General features: G+C 36.9%; 1 pseudogene across 2 annotated transcripts; it reads right to left on the bottom strand.

Moving 5' to 3' along the window:
* Nucleotides 1–8,411: 8,411 nt before the first annotated feature.
* On the bottom strand, nt 8,412–16,214 carry LOC308550753 (BTB/POZ domain-containing protein KCTD12 pseudogene; annotated as a pseudogene). 2 transcript variants are annotated; one of them, XR_014000612.1, is made up of 4 exons: nt 16,088–16,214; nt 15,623–15,679; nt 14,408–14,589; nt 8,749–10,658 (listed from the first exon to the last, which is right to left on the bottom strand). The product of XR_014000612.1 is annotated as a BTB/POZ domain-containing protein KCTD12 pseudogene (transcript). The 2 variants fall into 2 exon arrangements; XR_014000611.1 differs by lacking the exon at nt 15,623–15,679 and having other exon boundaries at nt 8,412–10,658.
* Nucleotides 16,215–19,212: the final 2,998 nt, after the last annotated feature.

Raw genomic sequence — 19,212 nt, 5'->3', positions numbered from 1 at the left:
TTTATTTAACCAGTAAAATACTTTAAAGATAGGTAAAATTCAAAGGATGTTTATTGAATTGAAATGACCCTCACCAAGCATTGGTAATTTTACCTATAAATGAGAAAAATGATTTTTTTTGCCTGCCTGAGGTTAGGACAAAGCCAATGATCTCTTGAGAACCTTCTCAGCTCTTGAATCTGAGTTTCTAGCATTCTGTTTTACTTTTCATTGGCTTTCTTCTCTATTTTTAGTTCCAGTGGTTTTCAACTCCAGGAAGTGTCACTCCAACATACAATAATAGGGTCTGAACTTTATCCTTCCTTAGGTCTCTGGAGCCAAACTAAACTATTTCAAACATACAAAGAAGGAAAAGATAATAATAAAAATATATTTTTAAAAAGACTGACTCATGAGACCCAAAACATGAGCTACAAAACGGAAAAAATAGATAACTTGGACTTCATCAAAATTAAGAACTTTGTGCATCAAAGGACACTATTAAGACAGGAAAAAGATAACCTACTGAATGAGAAAACATTTGCAAATCTTATCTAATAAGAGGTTAATATCCAATATATATATATAAAACTCCTATAGATCAACAACAACAAAAATGAGAGAAAAGAAAAAACATCCTAATTCCAAAATGAGCAAAGAACTTAAATAGACATTTATCTAAAGAAAATATTCAAATGTCCAGTAAACACATGAAACTGTGGTCAACATCATTAATCATTAGAGAAAGAAAATGAAAACCGTAATGAGATACGACTTCATACCCACTAGGATGGTTATTATAATAATTTCAGAAAATAAAACAGAAAATAACAAGGTTGGAGAAAATGTGGAAATTGGAACCTTTGTGCATTGCTGGAGGGAACATAAAATGTTACAGCCACAGTGAAAAACAGTTTGGCCTGTTATTCAACAGGCTAAACGCTGAACTACCATATGACCTAGGAATTCAACTCCTGAGTATATATCCAAAACAAAGCAGGGAGTCAAACAGATATCTGTACACCAAACATTGATGGCATCATTAATAATAGCCAAAAGGTAGAAAAAACCCAAGTGTCCACCAACAGATGAATGGATAAACAAAATGTGACATATAAGTAAAATGGAATGTTATTCAGCCATAAAAAATGAAAATTTGATATATACTACAATATGGATGAATCTTGAAAACATGCTTAGTAATATAATCCAGATACTGAAGAACAATATTGTACTATTTTACTTATATGAGGTACCCAGAAGAGGGAAATTCACAGAGACAGAAAGTAGAATAGAGGTTACCATGGGTGGAGAGAGTGGGGAACTGTTTAATTGTTTAACGGATTATTGTTTAATGGGAATAAAGTTTTTGTTGGGGATGATGAAAACATTTTGGGTATGGGTAGTGGTGATGATTACACAATATTGTGAATGCATTTAATGCCACTTAGTTGTACATTTATGAATGAGCAAATGATAAATATTATATAAATATATATTACCACAATAAAACAATTAGTTTGGCCCAAGGCCAAGCCATACTAAGTAATGGTGGTTTCTCCCTTCCCTCCCAGAGTGTTTCCTTGAACTGTGGAAAGGGAGAATCCTAACTGGGACAATTTTATGGCTGGTTGTGAGCCAAGCATAAGAATGTTGTTGAGGTGCAAAGAGTTCTCAAGATTTTGATTGCTTAATAACAGATATAACTACTGAATTCAATGAGAGAGAGGGAGAGCAGAAATAGTAGCATATCACAGATCATACTTCAGTTAGGATATGGATAAACAAATATGGTGACTATAAACAAATATGATGAAGTACTATAAAGCAGTTAAAAGAACTATATCAGCATGGATAGAGCTCAAAATAAGAATTATGAATAAAAAAACAAGTAGTAGAATTATATGTACAGGAAAATACTATTTCTATAAAAACATGTGTAACAATCATGTTTTCAAAACAAACAAAACATAATCATAGAAACAAAGGGATGGTTGCCAGAGGGGAAGAGGATGGAGGGATGGATGAAAAAGGTGAAGGGGAATGAGTCAAAAATACTGTAATAAGTTTGCACAGTGACAGATGATGACTAGAATTAGTGGGGTGATCACATGTAAGGTATAAAAATGTCAAATCACTATATTATACATCTGAAACTATTATAACTAATATAATATTGTATACCAACTATATTTAAATAAAAATGAAGGTATCTTCATATAAGACAAAAAGACAATATGTTTTTATTGATATAGACACTTAAAGTTTGATGTTGAAAAATGTCTGAAAGACATGTCCAAAACTCAAAACTCATAATTGCGGTTACTCTGGTTGGCAGGGAATGGGAGAAAATCAGCATGGAAGTTAGATATCAAAAGTAGTTTTGGCTTCATCTGTAATATACTAATTTCAAAAGGACAATGTATTCATCTATTACTTAATTTAACAAAATAAAGAGAATTACTAAGAGAGCAAAAAAACTTCCAAACTCTTCATTATTGTTTTCTATGCTCTTCTCTGTTGTAACATATTTCTAAAAAGAAAGAAAATTATTATAGAAATTCTGTATAGGTCAGTGTTTAGTTGTGATAACCAAATATCCACTCTAGCTATCTTAGGCATAAAGAAATTTCATAGAAGAAATTAAATGCTTATTTGCTTGTTGGAGGATCTGGAGGAACAGGCTTTAAGCTACTTTGCTTCTTAGGAACAAATTCAAGCCACCTAAGACACTAAACCTTGGCTAAAGGTTTAGTTAAGTGTCTTTAGTTAAGACACTAAACCCTGCTATTGCATAAACCTGACAATTTAGGATATTGCATCCCAAATTTTGAAGCTGTCAATTATGACTGCAAGTTCTGAAACAATATCATTTCCACCACAGTTTGCATTAGTAAAATGAATATCTCACATCTTGCCCCTGTCCCATCATGACTCATTTCTGAATCACTCTCACAGATGTGGATCTGATTTGTAAATTTTAAATTGGATACTGCAAGGGAATCTAGAGAATATGTTATTATTAATACTATTAATATTAAATTTCTAATCTCTGCATAATAGAAGTTAGAGTGAATATTAAGCTAGCCAATCTACAGTAACTTCAATGGTCATTTTGAAAATTACAAGACCATAATCAGATTACTGATACTTAGATATATGATACCCTTTTCAGCAACTGGTAGACAAAAATCATCACACAACTGAAACTAAATTGCAGAAAATAATAGGTCAAGGACAAGACTTTTCTAGGTCTCCATGATAAATTTAAAACTGCTGATATTTGACTGCTAATACATGTAGTCAAAATGGATCTATCTGAGTGAACTTGTATTATTAACTGGAATCAATAAAGATTTAAATTGTAAACCCTGCTAGTTGCAATTTGTGTTAATATCCTTTCCCCAATCTTAAGGACATTGCCTTTTGTATAACAAGAAGTACAAAGGGTGAGATAAGTTAATTGTAATTTATTTGCTAGAGGAAGTTTTGGATTTTTTTATCATTTCATCCCTCAATGCCTCTTCCTCTCCTTTTGAACAAAAGGGACTTTAGGAAGATTATTTTCAGAGCAGGCTGGAGGATAGATTAGAGGGAGGGGAGTCAGGAGGCAGAAAAACCAGAACAGTGCTGTTATAGCTGTCCATGTCAGTCTCTGGACTAGAAATATTGGTAATGATGATGGAAAGAAAAGAACAAAGGGGAGAGAAATTGTACAGTCAGAATCAGCAAAAAGTATTAATTTATTAGATGCAGATGGAAAAGGAAGAAAAAAACTTTCGTAGAATTATATCAATAACAGAAAACAAGTTTTCTGATATGGGATGTTGAAGGTGGAGTAAGTTATGTGGAAGAGGGAGAGGACACAGGGTAACTCTCTGGACTTTCCACTCGATTTTGCTACTAACATAAAACTGCTCTAAAAATAATGTCTATTAAAAATTGGGAAGGCTCTTCTATGCCTAAGCAATTAAAGTCTTGAATTCCCTTTATCCTTTTCAGCAACTGATAATCAACTATCTTCTTATTTTTTTTAGGATAACAAATATTTATTCAGAAATGGATAAGTAACAGCATCTCCTCCATCCCCTAATGTCTCTTCCTCTCCTTCTGAACAAAAGAGACACAGGTGGGGAATGTAGGGGTGTGGGGAGTGAAGAGGGACACAAGGATTATCCCATCATCTTCTCTTCCCTGTTTCCTGCAATAACATCCTGTAGAGCAGGGGAGGCAAACAGGCTCCACCCCACAATGTACCATGTGGCTAACCAGAGGACCAGGTCCACATGGCCTGGCAGCTGCAGCTGGCTCAATGAAACTCTGGTAACCCAAGTAGCCTGTCATGGGACTGAAGGGAGAGGAGAGGTTAATGCCATACATCCAGGAAAATTACCATCTCTGCTTGAAGCAAAGTCCAAGCAGTAACTAGACTGTGCTCAGGACCTGAGAAACCAGGTCTGACTGTCCTTGTGCTCTCTTTGGCCAAGAAGGGGAAAGTGTAGGAGGAATGTCTTTCAGCTTCTGAGAATTGTTTGCACCCGTTCAAAGGCGAAGAAGGGAACAAAAATTGTATTCTTTAAAAAACTGGAAAGTGGAGCACTATTCCTTGGACTTCCCAGGCCTTGGCAACCTCAGAGGTGGAGTACTAAGCTGGGTCCTTCCTCCTTGATAGATTTGACTTGTGGAAACATGAGTTTCCATGTTTTTCTTCACTGGACTGGCCCCAAGCAGGTCATGAGAGGCTCTCAATATCTCAGGTCCCATTTACCTTCTAGGCTTTTGCCTTCAATAGTATTTACAACTAATTCTCTAGAGCTCCCAGAATTTTGCTTCCCAACTCTTTCCAGCTCTTCCAGTCTGGACTCCCTTTATAGTTCGAACAAACCAGTGAGAGACTGAGAATGATTCTGGAGCAATGCTGTCTTGATATTCAGGGGCTGCTCCTGATTTCTACAGTTTTGCCCCAACTCCCTGGAACCATGTTAAGGGAATAACCCATCACTTACTTGGAAGGGCTGCTTTCTTCTCTCAACTCCTTCCCCACTACCCATCATTCCCCTATCTCTGCTGCCAAGGCAGGAAAATTCCCATCTGGTCATGGGCAGATGGGTCACTTACAATAGACAGTGCCCCTTGGTGGCAGGTAGATCTATGCCTCTCAGCATCCCTGACTATTGTCCTGTAGACATCTGAGCCTAGAAAGGAGGAACTAGGAGCAAGCCAACACCAAATGCACAGTGTCACAGAACTAGCGGAGAACTGGCATTGACACCAAAATCAGGGCATGATGAGTGCTGGGCTAGTGAGAACTGGAAGGGCTAACAATACAAGCTTTTCCAACAGTGATAACCAGAAGCCAATAGAGCTGGGGTGGAGGACTCTGTATAACCCAAGGGAGAAAGGGAATGTGACTTCTCAGGGTTTACCCTGATTTGCCTGAGGTTGCATGAGCCCTCCAAGCCAAGAGTGGGCCTACACTCTTCCTACCAGAGCAGCAGGCTCACCCTGCACTTGCCACAGGGCCCTTTCCAGACCAGATTAATTTTGAGCCAATTGTGGTGAGAGGACAAGAAGCATGTGACCTGATCCCCACCTAGGCCATCTCCATTGACCAGGCAGGTAAGTGGCAAAGCTCTGTAGCTGATCTGGCTCCCATTTCCTGGAGCCACAAGAAAGCCATGCAGAGAATTTATGGCACCATTTTTTTAAAAAATCAGTTTGGGGCTGAGGTTAGGAAGATAGACACTCTGAGCAAAACACACCTATCTTGGTGAGGAGGTGGAGGGAGAAGAAACACATTATGGGAATTGTTAATGTACAAAAGAGCACAGGGTAGGACACAACACAAAAAGGCAGGTCCATCCAGTGAGAAAAGTCTCAACCCCCTACTTGGGGGCTCCGGCCCCATGGCCCATTGTTCACAAGCTTTGCTTTAGGAAACAGCTACCCTCCTCTGTCCCTGCTTCTGACTGCCTCACTACCCCTCTCAAAGTTTTATTTTGAATTCTGTAGGCTGTGTGGTCACAGAAGCCTCTGAGGACTTGAAGGATGCCTTCAGGATGATGTCAGGGTACAATTCTGCAGGAGGATTGGACGAGGCAGCAGAGTTCACCCTGTGAGGCAGATCACTCTCCTTTATCACTGAGGGGCTGTCACTCAGTTATAGCAGGATAGGCTGGTCTAAGGTGATAAGGTTCCCATTCATGTGAAGTTTGCACTTACTGGTTTGCTATCCAGATTTCTTTTTCTTTTTTCTTTTAAATCCTCACCTGAGGATATAGAATATTTTTCCATTGCTTTTCAGAGAGAGTGGAAGGGAAGGAGAGAGAGAAACATCCATGTGAGAGAGACACATTGAATGGTTGCTTCCTGCACATGTCCCGATCAAGGATCAAACCTGAAACCGAGGTACGTCCCCTTGGCCAGAATCGAACCCAGGACCCTTCAATCCACGGGCTGACGCTCTAACCACTGACCCAAACAGGCTAGGGCTGTTATATTTCTTATATGAGGTGACAGCATCATGCTTCTTAACAAAGACCACTTCTGCTGCCCCAGTATGTACCCACCGAGCCACTTCAGGGCTCTGCATACACAGAAAAGCTCAACAATATCTTCCTGTGTGACTCTAATGTACAGATTATTCACAGTGATCTCGGTGCCTTCCAAAGTGCTGATGACAGGCTCAGCAGGTGACAGCTCTTTGGGGGAATCCTCCTTTTTCACTAGTGTCTAGGACATGTTGGTCCGACTGAGGAGGGGAGAATGGGAGCTGTGCATGCATCATTCTGAACCACTTTGGTGAGAAGGAGGGCACTGGATGTGGAAAGCTTCGAATCACTCAGCCTGGTCATGTGGTGGAGAAGGCTGCCTGAGGTTGTGAACTGCAACACCATCATCTTCACCCAGGTCGTATAAATTCTGTTTGGTCTGGTGATTATTGACAATGTGAGTCCTCATTGCAGCAGGATGGGCCCGAGGTGGTTCTGAAATTTAACTAGTTTACAGAATTTCTGGAAGGATAATTTCTTTTCTACAGCTATCAACCAGATTCAGTTTCTGATGCCTCCAACAACAACAGCCTTGATAGAAGGCCATTTATGATATTAACTATAGTTTGAGCATTTATTTATAAACACCTACCACACTAGTGACTCTCAAATGAAAACAAATATATATTTGCCTACCCAGTTAGATATCCCCTCATTTAGCCTGTGAACGATCCTATGTTCTAACTTCTTAATGTACTACACAACCTGAGAGATTATTACAATTTATTCCCTCTCTTTTCCCCATTATTTTATTACTAAGTGATAGGAGAGTAATCTGATTGAGCTAATATAATTACAATTTGAAGAACAAATGATAAAATGTTTTGGAATTAATTTGAACCCAAGAGAACAGTAAATTGATGACAGGATAAAAGTGACTAGAGCAATAGTCTTGGTTCTAAGTGGGGTTACAAATCCTCTCTAATCAGGTTCAGTACATTTCTAGAAGGCCGAGTCCAAGGCATGAAGCAACAGGTCACCGTTGCATATCCCCCTATCCTTATGGCCTAACTATGGTATACATACAACATAGGACAAAAGATAGCCTCCTCTCTACTGCACAATAAAGCCATTGAGGCCTGGAGCATACCAGAAATATGTCAAAGGGAATAGAGCTACTGAATGTATTTGAATCAAACTGAAAGTGAACTTATTAGCTCGCTTTTTAAAAGATTAGATTAAGAGTGCACGAGGGATATGGGAATTGAAAAAGCCATGAGAATGGTACACAAATGACTGAGTTTGGGAAACACCTGTCTAAAGCATCTAAAATGTTGCCCTTCTAGGGCAGTAACTTATCAGAAGGGTATTCGCAAAGCTAGATAGGAAGACCATGAAAGATTACCTCTGATCACATTCTAAAATCACTTCCATTAATAGTCAATCTGGACCCTGAGACCTTTGGAAATACTCATCAAAGAGTCTTTTACATGTTATACACTAATTGTTTAGTATGTGTCAAGCACAGGTAGTAATTCATCTAGACATGTTGATAACAGTCCTCTGTTGGACTTTTGGTTGCCAACACCCATAAAGCCCTCTTAAACCACAGCTGTTTGGGTTTTTTTTTAATTAGGGTATCACTAAACAAGTTAACTATGGAGAGAATGGCTGAAAATTTATGCACATGAAAAGGCTGACATGTCTGGTTTATGGCAGGTACAACTGAGAAAAAGGTGATCCCAAGATATAAAGAGAAAAATATACAACTGGCAGACTCAGATGACCAAAGAAGAAGCCATATGTCCTCTGACAGACAAGAGAGAATATTAGTTCCTGACATCTTCCCAGCTCATTTGAAATTTGATTGGAGTTCATTTTTTTCTCCTTGGACTCAACAGGACAGGTGCATTTACAAAATGTCCACCCATTCACACACCTGACACATGCTCTTTTTATTTTTCTCAAGACACATTGAATGGGTTTTAGTTCCTTGCAACCCTGAGTCCCGACTAGAAAATAAATCAAAAAATAATAAGTACAACAGAGACATGGGGTAAATATAAGGCATCAGGGAAGAAATAAAGGAATCAGTAGGCCACTTGATCATTGGATTGCTGGAGAGCTGTTCAGAGGAGATAAAGATTTTTTAAAATTAGCCCTCAAAGTTTATTTTTCTTGACTTGTCTCATTCTCTAGCAGTCCAATCATTTGTCTCAAACTCTAATGTTTTCATATGAGGGTTTTTCTTTCAACCTATGTAATAAAAGTCATTAGTGGGGATGTCAGAAGATACATTTTTATTTCTTTTTTTAAAAGTTCTCCTTTTGTTCATCTTCCTCCTCTTCCTTCTCCCATTCCCACCCCAGACACACACATGTAGTCTAGCAAAAGTTAACAATTGGCATACATCCAATTGTTTGACACAGTGAAAACCATACTACTATATATATGTATTTGTAGAAAGCAATTCTTTGCTTAACCTTCCCTTAGCTACATGCTCTTGTATTTCAATTCTAATAAATAAAAAATATATTTTGATGCAGTCTTTTAAAGTGGCATACCTGCTTATGCCTGTGTAATAGTCATAATGCTCACCCTCACTCTCCTTTTCAGGTAAAGGCAATTTAAGTGCTAAGCCTCTTATTCTTGGCAGTAATTACTTATGTTGGCTGCTTTTTTTACATCCATCTTCTAATAAGAATAATTAATAATTGTAGAAATGGTTGACCTTTCTATGAACCTCCTGGAGGATGCTTGCCAATTTCTTCCATTCCATCTGGATAAAAAGAATAGCAATAACAGTTTACAAAGCATATTTACTGCAAGGGTCTCTAGTTCAGAATAAGTATACATGGAGCTTTCCTTAGGAGAGTACAAACAGCAAGGTATATAAGCAATTCCAAGATGTAGTGCTGAGAACTAGTTTGGAAACCATGGCTTAGCATTTCTCAGCTAACTAAATAAATCTTGTGGGTTTATCTAATTGCATTCACTCAACAAATACATCCCTACTATTTATAGCGATGTGCATGCACATATGCCTACACATTGAATACTTTTCATGAAATGACATCCAACTCCACAATCCAAGGCAGGCTGGAAGCCAGATAGAATAGAATGTGTAAGAAGAAAGTTACCAAAAAAGGTTCAACTGGCTATGGTGAAAGGAGTGGCATTGCCCAAGATTTGTATATCCAAAATTAATGTGCTTATTTCTAAAAGGGATAGTTCGCACAGGAACAGACAAGGGAGAGAGAGTTGTCTGTTTGGTTTGTATTTTCTGGATGATTTTTTTAAGTGTCACTCCCGGCAGAAAACATATTCAGTGTAAGAGGTCCAGATCTTGTCATCAGTCTGGTCATGGGTGATAGTGCAGGTGCCAGTGGAATTGCATGCTACCATGTGAAAGCCAGCAGCAGCTAGTTTATCAAAGGCTTGTTCCAGAAAGGTAAATTTGAGGTAATATCGAGAAGTGTACCGCTCAGGAGGACGGTCAGGGTCTCTGCTCTCATTTAGAGTATCTCCAAATACTTCTTTGGCCAATGATATCTTACCACACACCATGATTCGGGCCACGCGGCGGAATTTGGCATCTGTTTGACTATCCCGACCCAGAGTATAGGAGCCTCGATAGCCAATAGTGATGAAACCTGCCTTCTTGGGATCAGAACCATTGTTTGCTGTCAGAGCTAGGGGGTTATCAGGGCCACTAACATGGATGTTATTACTTGAAGAGAGATTACATGTGATGTTAATGTTGGTGGAAAGCTCTTCTAGATCACTTTGCCATAGATCATTGCCAACTGAGTTGATCTTGTTGATTTTAGAAGCCAACATCTTCACTAACTCTGGTAGCTTAAAGTATTCTGCTTCTCTCTGGAGCCGACCACACTCTGGAAAGTGGTCAGGAAGCACCAGTTTCCGGTCTCTCATGTAGTCTAGCACATAGCGAAAGAGGAAACCATCTCGGTCTACAAAGAATCTCCCTTTGTTGTCCTGGATTAGGGAGCAAGGATTCTTTTCACTGAACATTTCCCAGAGCAGGGAGCCAGGAACACTGACCAAAGTAGGATAGCGAGTAATGTACACCTGACCACCCACGTTGAGTTCAATAATCTCAGGAAAATGACTGAAATCTTCACTTGGTTTAGTACAACTTGATTTCTCTGGCATGGCCATATTGATCTGCAGAAGCAAAAGACATTGGTTCTAAGTAAAAGCTTACAGTATGGGGATTCTGTTTATAAACATTAATTTTCTGCATTCACACACACTACATACCAAGAAAATCAAGCAAACCATAATCTTTTGCAAATTAGCTATTTTTAACTTGAGAATGGCAGAATAGTAAAATAGTACATAATTTGGCTTTGCAATATTTTTAATATCCTTCTGAATGCCGGGTGTACCAAATGATCACAACCCCATTTTTTGTGGTGGTATTTGTGTTGCTCATTCTATTTTACTCTCACAGTCCATTCCCATTCCTGTCCCTCGTCCCACCATAGGTTGCCATTCTGATAGGTTTAGTGTGTATCTTTCTGTGCATATATATTCTGAAAAATAAATTTTGTTGTTTAAAATAGATGTATATGTCATTGTACTATATATTTCAGTCTTCAGTTATACATATTTATACATTTTTTCACCCTAAGCACTATAGTGCTCAAATCCCTTCACGTTGCTATATTTATCTCCAATCTCTTGCTTCTAATTGTGACATAATACTCCATGGTATGCACCCATTATGTTTTACTATCTACTCTCCCAGTGACTGACACCCAAATTGCCTCTAACTTCCTGCTCCAATTTACACTCCAGTACATGTTTCCTATGGACCTGTGAGAGAACATCTTTAGACTGTATATCCAGCAGTGGTATTTCTGAGTCACACTGTATGCATATACCTAATTTGACTAAGTAGTGACATACTGCCCTCTAAAATGTCCCTTGTCTGCATTCATACTTAATCCTCACATCCCCAGAGTGACTTGGCATTATCCATATTTGTAAATTTTTGCCACTCTACTGGGTCTAAATTGATACCTCATTGCAGTATGAGAAAATTAATTATAAAATAAAGAATATAGGCAACTATCATAAGACCATAACTTAGTTCCTTCTCACTGTCCACTCATTCCTTCCCTTTTATATCCTAACTTCTGGCCCTATCACTTTACTAGAACCACTGTTTCCAACACAAAACATGGTGCTCTGATCACCTTTCTTTGCACCCAATTCTCCTTTATTTGTTCATCAGTCAACATTTTTGTTCATATTAGACTTTGCTGAGCCTCTTCCTACCTCAAGTTCCATTCCAGTTGCATCTTAGTCACTGGTTTATTTCTCTTCTCAAACCATCCTAAACTGTGACTGTGCAAGTCTCAGAACTGTGTTTTTTGCTCTATAATCTCTCTTTCATAGAATTCATCCAATTAAGCTTTTCTAACTACTACATTTACATATATGATTACCAAATCCTAGCTTCTCTCCTAAACTTCAGTTCGCTGTTGGCAACTACTTGCTGAGTGCACCAACAGTACCTTGAATTCAGTATTTTCCAAACCACACTCATGTATGTGAAAGTGTTTTGTAAAATCTAAGTTATAACGATTTTTGTCTTAATTTTCCAGCTTAAACAGGCCACATTTTATGACCTTTTTCTGTCAATAATATCACACTTTTTCCAGTCTTCAACTTGGAGATTTAGAAACGTCAGAGTCATCTTACTGACCTATTCATCTACTTCATGTGTATTCCTTACTAACCTAGAAATTATTCCTTTATGATACCTCTTGCATACACATATTACCACTGCCTCTTCTGTTCTTAATCTGCACTAATTGATCTGAACATCTGAATTGATCTGTCCATCTCTAGTTGAGACTCATCCACATCTGCCCCACACCCTGCCCCCACCTCAAAAAAAAAAATCCTACATGCTATTACCAGATTGGTTATTGTCATATTGCCTTTTTCTCTGTTTAAAAATTGTCAGTGACTCCACATTGCCTAAAGATCAAATCCAAAACCCTTCCTGGAACTCAAAGCTATCTATAAGCTAGTTATTTTCTCTCTTTAATGATAAGAATGCCTAGCACTGCACAGTACTTACTATATGCCAGGCATTATTCTTATCCAATAGTGTGGGTACAAATATTATCCTTACTTTGCCAATGAAAAAACTGGTAAATAACTTGCCCAACATAAAACTAAGTGTCTGAGGTGCTATTCAAACTTAAGCAATGGGACTCCAGTCTCCATATTCTTAATTGATTGTACCTATCAAAACCTCTTTACATATACAAAAATAGTGTAGGCATTATTGCCTGCCCATGATATGTTCATATTTTTGTTGCCTTTGCCCATACCTTTCCCCTTCTAGTCTTTGACGTCAAGGACCAACTCAAGTCCCAATTAAGATTAAGCTCCTCCTCACATTTCTATATTAAACTTAAAATTTTCATTTCATTTTTTACTCATTGGTTTCCTACCCCTTTACCTAATATAATAACAGTAGTATTGGTAACATGATAACAATAGCTAACATTTATGAAGCACTTACTATATGCCAGTCTTTTTGGATTTCTTTTAATGTGATGGCTCAGTTAATATTTTTAACAATCCAATGAAGTAAATACTATTGCAATCCTCAGTTCTCAAAGGAATAAGCAGATGCATAGTCCATTATAATTCCTCATACAAACTAATGTTTTTAGTCTCCGCTTACTAATCTACCCTTCATACTATAACTAGAATTATCTTTCTTAAATGCAAAACTGATTATAGCCTTCCTTGCATAAACACTGTCAAAGGTTTCTCAAAGCCTAGAGAATGAAGTTCAGACATATCAAATACAGTATATGAAAAGTTCCACACTGGTCTTTGCTTTATTCTTGGGCTTTGATTCCAACTATCTTTCCCTTTGGTACCACTAAAATGACCCTAAATTTAGCTACTGAATCTAAACCCAGTTCACCAGACTCATCCACTTTTTCATGTCCACATTGCTTTAACTTATGATTCCTTCTGCCCAAAATATCCTCTTTTACTCTACTTACCCCAACCTCTCTGTCCCTTCTTGAGAAATATTATAACATAGTAGCTTTGGGAAGGTCTGCGTTTGAATTCTACCTCTACCATTTACTAGCTGGATAACTTTGGACAAATTATTTATTCTCTATGAGCCTTGGTTTTCTTATCCAGAAAGTGGATATAACAAAAGATTCATAAGATAAGGAGGAAATTATATATAATGTATATAAAGTACTTAACACAATGCCTATCATATAGTAAGTGCTTAATGGATGATTGGTTACACTGGCTCCCTTAGCTTATCTTGGGACAAGCAGTGAAAGATTGCAATCCACCAGTTGACTATGGCACTAGAAGTCTTATAGTGATCCATTAAGATTCTGCTAAAATAAAACATCCTCTCGAACTGCCCACCCCATCCCTTCATATCCATTATTGCTTCATATTGGAAATATCTCTTAGAGCACTTATTATACAGCACACCATAATTATTTATATGTTTGTCTGTTCCAAATAGCTTCTAAGATACATAATAATCTTGACTTAAAAATCTCTGGATACCCAGCACTTTGAACCTAGTAGATAGTAAGCTTATAGTAAGCAATTATTGAATGATGAGTAAACCACCAACAAATGTGATATCAATTTCATTACTTTCATAATCCCACAGTATATAAGTAGAAATCTATTTAAAGGAACTCATTTTGAGTACATGTGTGAGTATATAAACAAGAAATATACATATACTAGATCTTGCGAATTTCTAAATGCAAAAAAAGCTGTTATATATTCCCTCAAAAGACAATAGTAGAAGTCAAAGATAGTTATTCCTCATTGTAGAGAAAGATCATTTTATAACACAATTAAGCAGGTGAAAAATAGTAGTGTAAAGCTGATACCTTCTTATTTCAGATTGTTCTTTCTTGATGCTTTAGAGTTACTTTCTCTATTCAAGTCAACTGATGGTTTAAAATCCTGAGTAAAAGTCACATTCAGCTTGAGGAGTCAAAATGGGTAGTCTATTTTGCTTCTCACATTAGAAGAGGATTTTCAGCTAAATCCTAAGGACAGAACTTTATTTCTGTAAGAAGTCAAAAGGGGAAAAATTTAGGACTAGAACTGCAGTAGATCCTCAACTGCCAAACCCCTGTGGCACAACCACAGCCATATTTTAAACCATAAATAGAAATTTTACTCTGAAAGTTATTCTTAAGACTGCCCCTGATAACTAGGAATTTCAAGTTATTTTAAAGAAATAAAAATGGAGGTAGTTTCCCCAGTAATGAAAAATGACCAATGCAAAAGAGCCCCTGGTGTATTATCATAACATGAAGCCAGGAAGGACATTTCCCAAACAGGAAGATTTCTTAACTGTTTTGCATGTATTTTTACTGTAAAAATATCTTTTGCATATAAAATTCTTTACATGTACTCTCCTCCCCCCTCCCCCATCCCAGTGTTTCCTGTTCAGCTAGCTTACTGAAGAGGAAGCAAAAACATTGTCCATTCAATCTAACCATTTCTAAGTCTTTTAAATACTTGTTTAGGATATAGCCCTAAAATGTTTAATTTTTCTCTCTCTTGTACATAAACCTCAGGCTGATAACTACAGAAACAATTAGCTGCTTTCAGTAAATCAAAGAAGTAAAAGTCTCTGCAAGGAGGAAGTTAAAAGAGAAGATGTGAAATGTAAATAGTTTAAATCAGAGGATAAAACGTTTAACCCAGCTGTATGCTGCAAACCAGGAAAAGCTAAACTTTACATTTCAGTGTTTCAAAGGGACTGAAGAAAGTAGCTAGTGCATCACTTGCTCTGCAGTCAAACAATCTTGCAACCAAGATGCAGTGTTTTTAAAAGAAAAACAAAGTCAGATATATCAAAACCCCTGGTTTCTACCTGAAAATGAGAAGGAAGTATTTTCTAAGGAAATTAGACAGCTTATAAATGACCATTTTCCAATTTTATTAAACCTTATATCTTTGTGTCTTAGTATCTCCTCTCTTCTCTCTATCCCTCTTCCTCTCGCTCTCTCCAATTTTGACCAGTCTGTATTAAAAATACACTCACTTATAAAAATGAACACATCAATAATAATTTTAAATGTGGTTCCCACCTTTTATGTTGTTCCAGTTCAAAGAGATTCAAGAAAGCAAAGTAGGTAACGGCTGAACTGGAAGTGTAAGCAAAAGGAAAAAACAACTTTAAGTAAGAATTAAATAGGTTTTTTTTTCCTACTTGATGGAGAAAATCCTCAGCAGCATTCCCAGCCCCTACAAGTAACTTGGACCTATGGCTTTTTGTCTGTTCATAAAATGAAATGCTAGTACCGAGATGCTTTAAAAAGTCAAAATTAAAAAACAATCAAATGATGAAAAGCAATCTGAATTTTCACAATTCCATTTCAGGGAAGAAACTTGCTTGCTTTTGGATCTTTAGGCAGATTTCACATGCAGTCCTCTCTCAGTACACAAAAGCAACACACAGAGACAAGCTCATCCCCAGCTCAAATGCAGAAGCTCCTGAATTCCAGAAGCAGCAGACTGGAAAAGAAAGGTAAGGGGATCAATGGAGTAGTTACCTTGAATCTCCAGCCACTCAAATATTGCCAAGCACAGCCTCAGCCCCTCTATGCCTTGCTGCTGGCTTGACTCAGCTTGTGAACTGTCTTCCTGCTCTGTTCCCTCTCCTTTGCTGTGTGTTTTGGTGCTCAGTCTGGGTTTCCCCTTTTAATAATAGGAAGCCTGTAGAACCTCCCCTCCTGCTATGACATACTTGGCTCCCTCCACAGACAGCCTCCTAGATGGAAAAGGCAAGGTCTCTACTCTGCAGGCTGAGGAGGAAGCAAAGTCCAGATAGGGAGAAGATGGCTGTGGTGATGTTAATTTTAAAAAAATCATTTGAGGATAAGAGAAAAACATTTTCTGATCTTTTGTTGTTTCAAAAAGAACAAATAAACCTTTAGGAGGTGCAAATTAATTGAATGTGTTTTTTTAAACTAAAGAGTTGGTTGAATTTTCAACATGGATACATCAGATCTGTTTGCTTTAATAACTTTGTTGCAATAAACTCTCAAATGACCTCCACAGTTCAAATAAATCATATACTAAGCACTTCTTAAGTACCAGATACTGTGCTAAATGCTGAGGATAAAGAATTAAATTAGTCACAAAGCCTTACATTTTAGTCCAGGAGAAAGATTTGTGAACAAATAAATTCAATGTAAGTTCATGTTATGGAAGAGGTATGCACACAGTGCTGTAAGAACACAAAGGAAATACCCCTATGCCATCTAGGGGTTTCCAAAGACTTCCTGGAAAAGATGTCTAAACTAAGTTTTATCAGGTGAATAAGAATTAGTGGGAAAAATAAGTAGGAAAAGAATTTTAGGCAGAAAGAACAGTGTTAGCAAAGCGAAATGGGTTTAAAGAGTATGTCATGTATTAGGAACCATAATTATTTTTAATGTTGGAGTAAAGAGAGGCAGGATTTTATAACCCCAAACTCTAAACTAATTTTCTTCAGATTATCTATGTATTTTTTCACATAAAAAAACCTTTAGGTGGGCCAATTATACTATCGGTTATTTCAGTAAATAAATTATTTCATTAAGGACACCTTCCATTATTATGTTCCACTCTCTTTGGCATGTAAACAACACCCTTCTCAGTCACCAAATGGTTTTAGCAGCTTCAAATGTAGTGTTTCACAATACTCTCTAAAAACCGGGAAGTGAAGAAAGGGACTATTCCTTCCAAAAGCCATCTCTGTCTCTGTCTCTCTCTCTCTCTCATTTCCATTTTAGGAGTATTTGAATAATGACAAAACAAAGAAGGATGTGTGCAGTATAATCAAATAGTATTTAGAAACTAATGTATTTGGACTCTGTAATTATAATATCTCATTACCTATAGCCCTTCAAATATTTATTTTTAAGGTAGGCCAATCATTCCCAGGAGCACTACCTGTTCCCCCAGTAGATATTCCAAAAGATCACATTGGTCCTGATTGGGTCATATGCCCATTTATAAACCTATCATTGGTAAGGGGATTTAGATAACAATCATAGGCTTAAATCAATCTTTAAAATTTTTTATTGAATTTATTGGGGTGATGTATCTAAGCAGCATCTTAGGTATCAAAAATTGAGCTTCTTTCCCCAATTGCAGTAGTTCAGGAAAGAAAACAAAAACTTACCCTATAGCACCACTTAGTGGAAAACAAAAGAAATACCTCTACTTATCAAGCTCCTGAGTTGTTAAAATCAAAATGGCACCTAAATAAGAAAGGTGTTCATTACTTCAAATGCACTAGCAGAGACCAACTTATCAAGTACCATGAATAACCACGGTAACAATAACAAAAGGAAAATGACAATTTTCCAGAAACTAAACTCAAAGTCATAGAAGATTATAATCAAAATGATAGAGAATTCAAAATAGCAGTCATGGACAAACTAAACAAGGTACAATAAAACTCAAAAGGCAGCTCAATGAAAACAAATAAAATTAATGAACAGAAGTACTTTACCAAGAATATTAAAACTCTTTAAAAAATCCAAACAGAACTTCTGGAGTAGAAGAACTCAAATAAAATGAAGAATGCACTGAAAAGCACTGGAAATCTAGGACACCATATGAAATAGGAAGCTTAGCAAGCTCAAAGATGGAAATCTAGAAATGATTCACATGAAAAAGGAGAGAGCTAATATATATTTTTTTTAACTAAAGAACTCTACAAGAAATATTTGACTCTACTAAAAAGAACAACATAAAGGATAATGGGTATCCCAGAATGAGAAGAGATGGAGAAGAGAACAGAGAGCCTATTCAAAACTATAATTGATGAGAACTTCCAAAACCTTGGGAAAGAACTGTACATACAAGCACAAGAAGCCAACAGAACACTAAATTATTTCAACTCAACAAGACATTCTCTAAGACTTATTATATTAAAACTGTCAGAAATCAATAATAAAGACAGAATTCTAAAGGTAGCTAAGGGTAAATAAATGCTGTAACCTACAAAGGAAACCACATCACATTATCATCAGATTTCAACAGAAACTCACTGGGCAGGAAATAGTGGAATTATATATTCAAAATACTGGAAATTAAAAATAGCCAGCCAAGAATATTGTGTCCAGGAAAGTTACCATTTAGGTATGAAATAGAAAGACTTCCCCATATAAACAAAAACTGAAGGTAATTACCTCCACAAGACCTGCACTACAAAAAATGTTTAAAGGAGCTCTATTATCTAAAACAAAAAGACAAAGTATACAAAACTTTGGGTAAGGTGACTGACATAAACAAAAACTTGCAACATTATATTAAAATAGAGTGTTTAATACTTCATTATAACATAAAGGTTAACATGGAAAGGCATTAAACATAACTACTGTAATTTGGTAATGAGTACACAACATAGACAGGGATAATTTGTGACAACAAAAAAATAAAGGAAGAGAAGAAAAACAGACTTGTGTGGGAAAATGAAGATAAAATGCTTTTGGAAGAAAAAAGAATAGGTTATCTATGAGACATTTTATGCGAACTTCATAGTAAACAAAAGAATTCAGACCTGAGACACAAAGCATTAAACAAAAGGACACAGACAATAGCATCATAAAAACCCACCAAACTAAAATTGCAGACAGAGGGAGATTAAAGATGGCAGGACACAGAGTGGAAGCTACACTAACAC

Source organism: Miniopterus schreibersii (assembly GCF_964146895.1).
Source record: "Miniopterus schreibersii genome assembly, chromosome: X".
Lineage (NCBI taxonomy): Eukaryota > Metazoa > Chordata > Mammalia > Chiroptera > Miniopteridae > Miniopterus > Miniopterus schreibersii.
The sequence above is the reverse complement of the archived record's forward strand: the minus strand, read 5'-3'. Positions and strand labels throughout refer to the sequence as shown.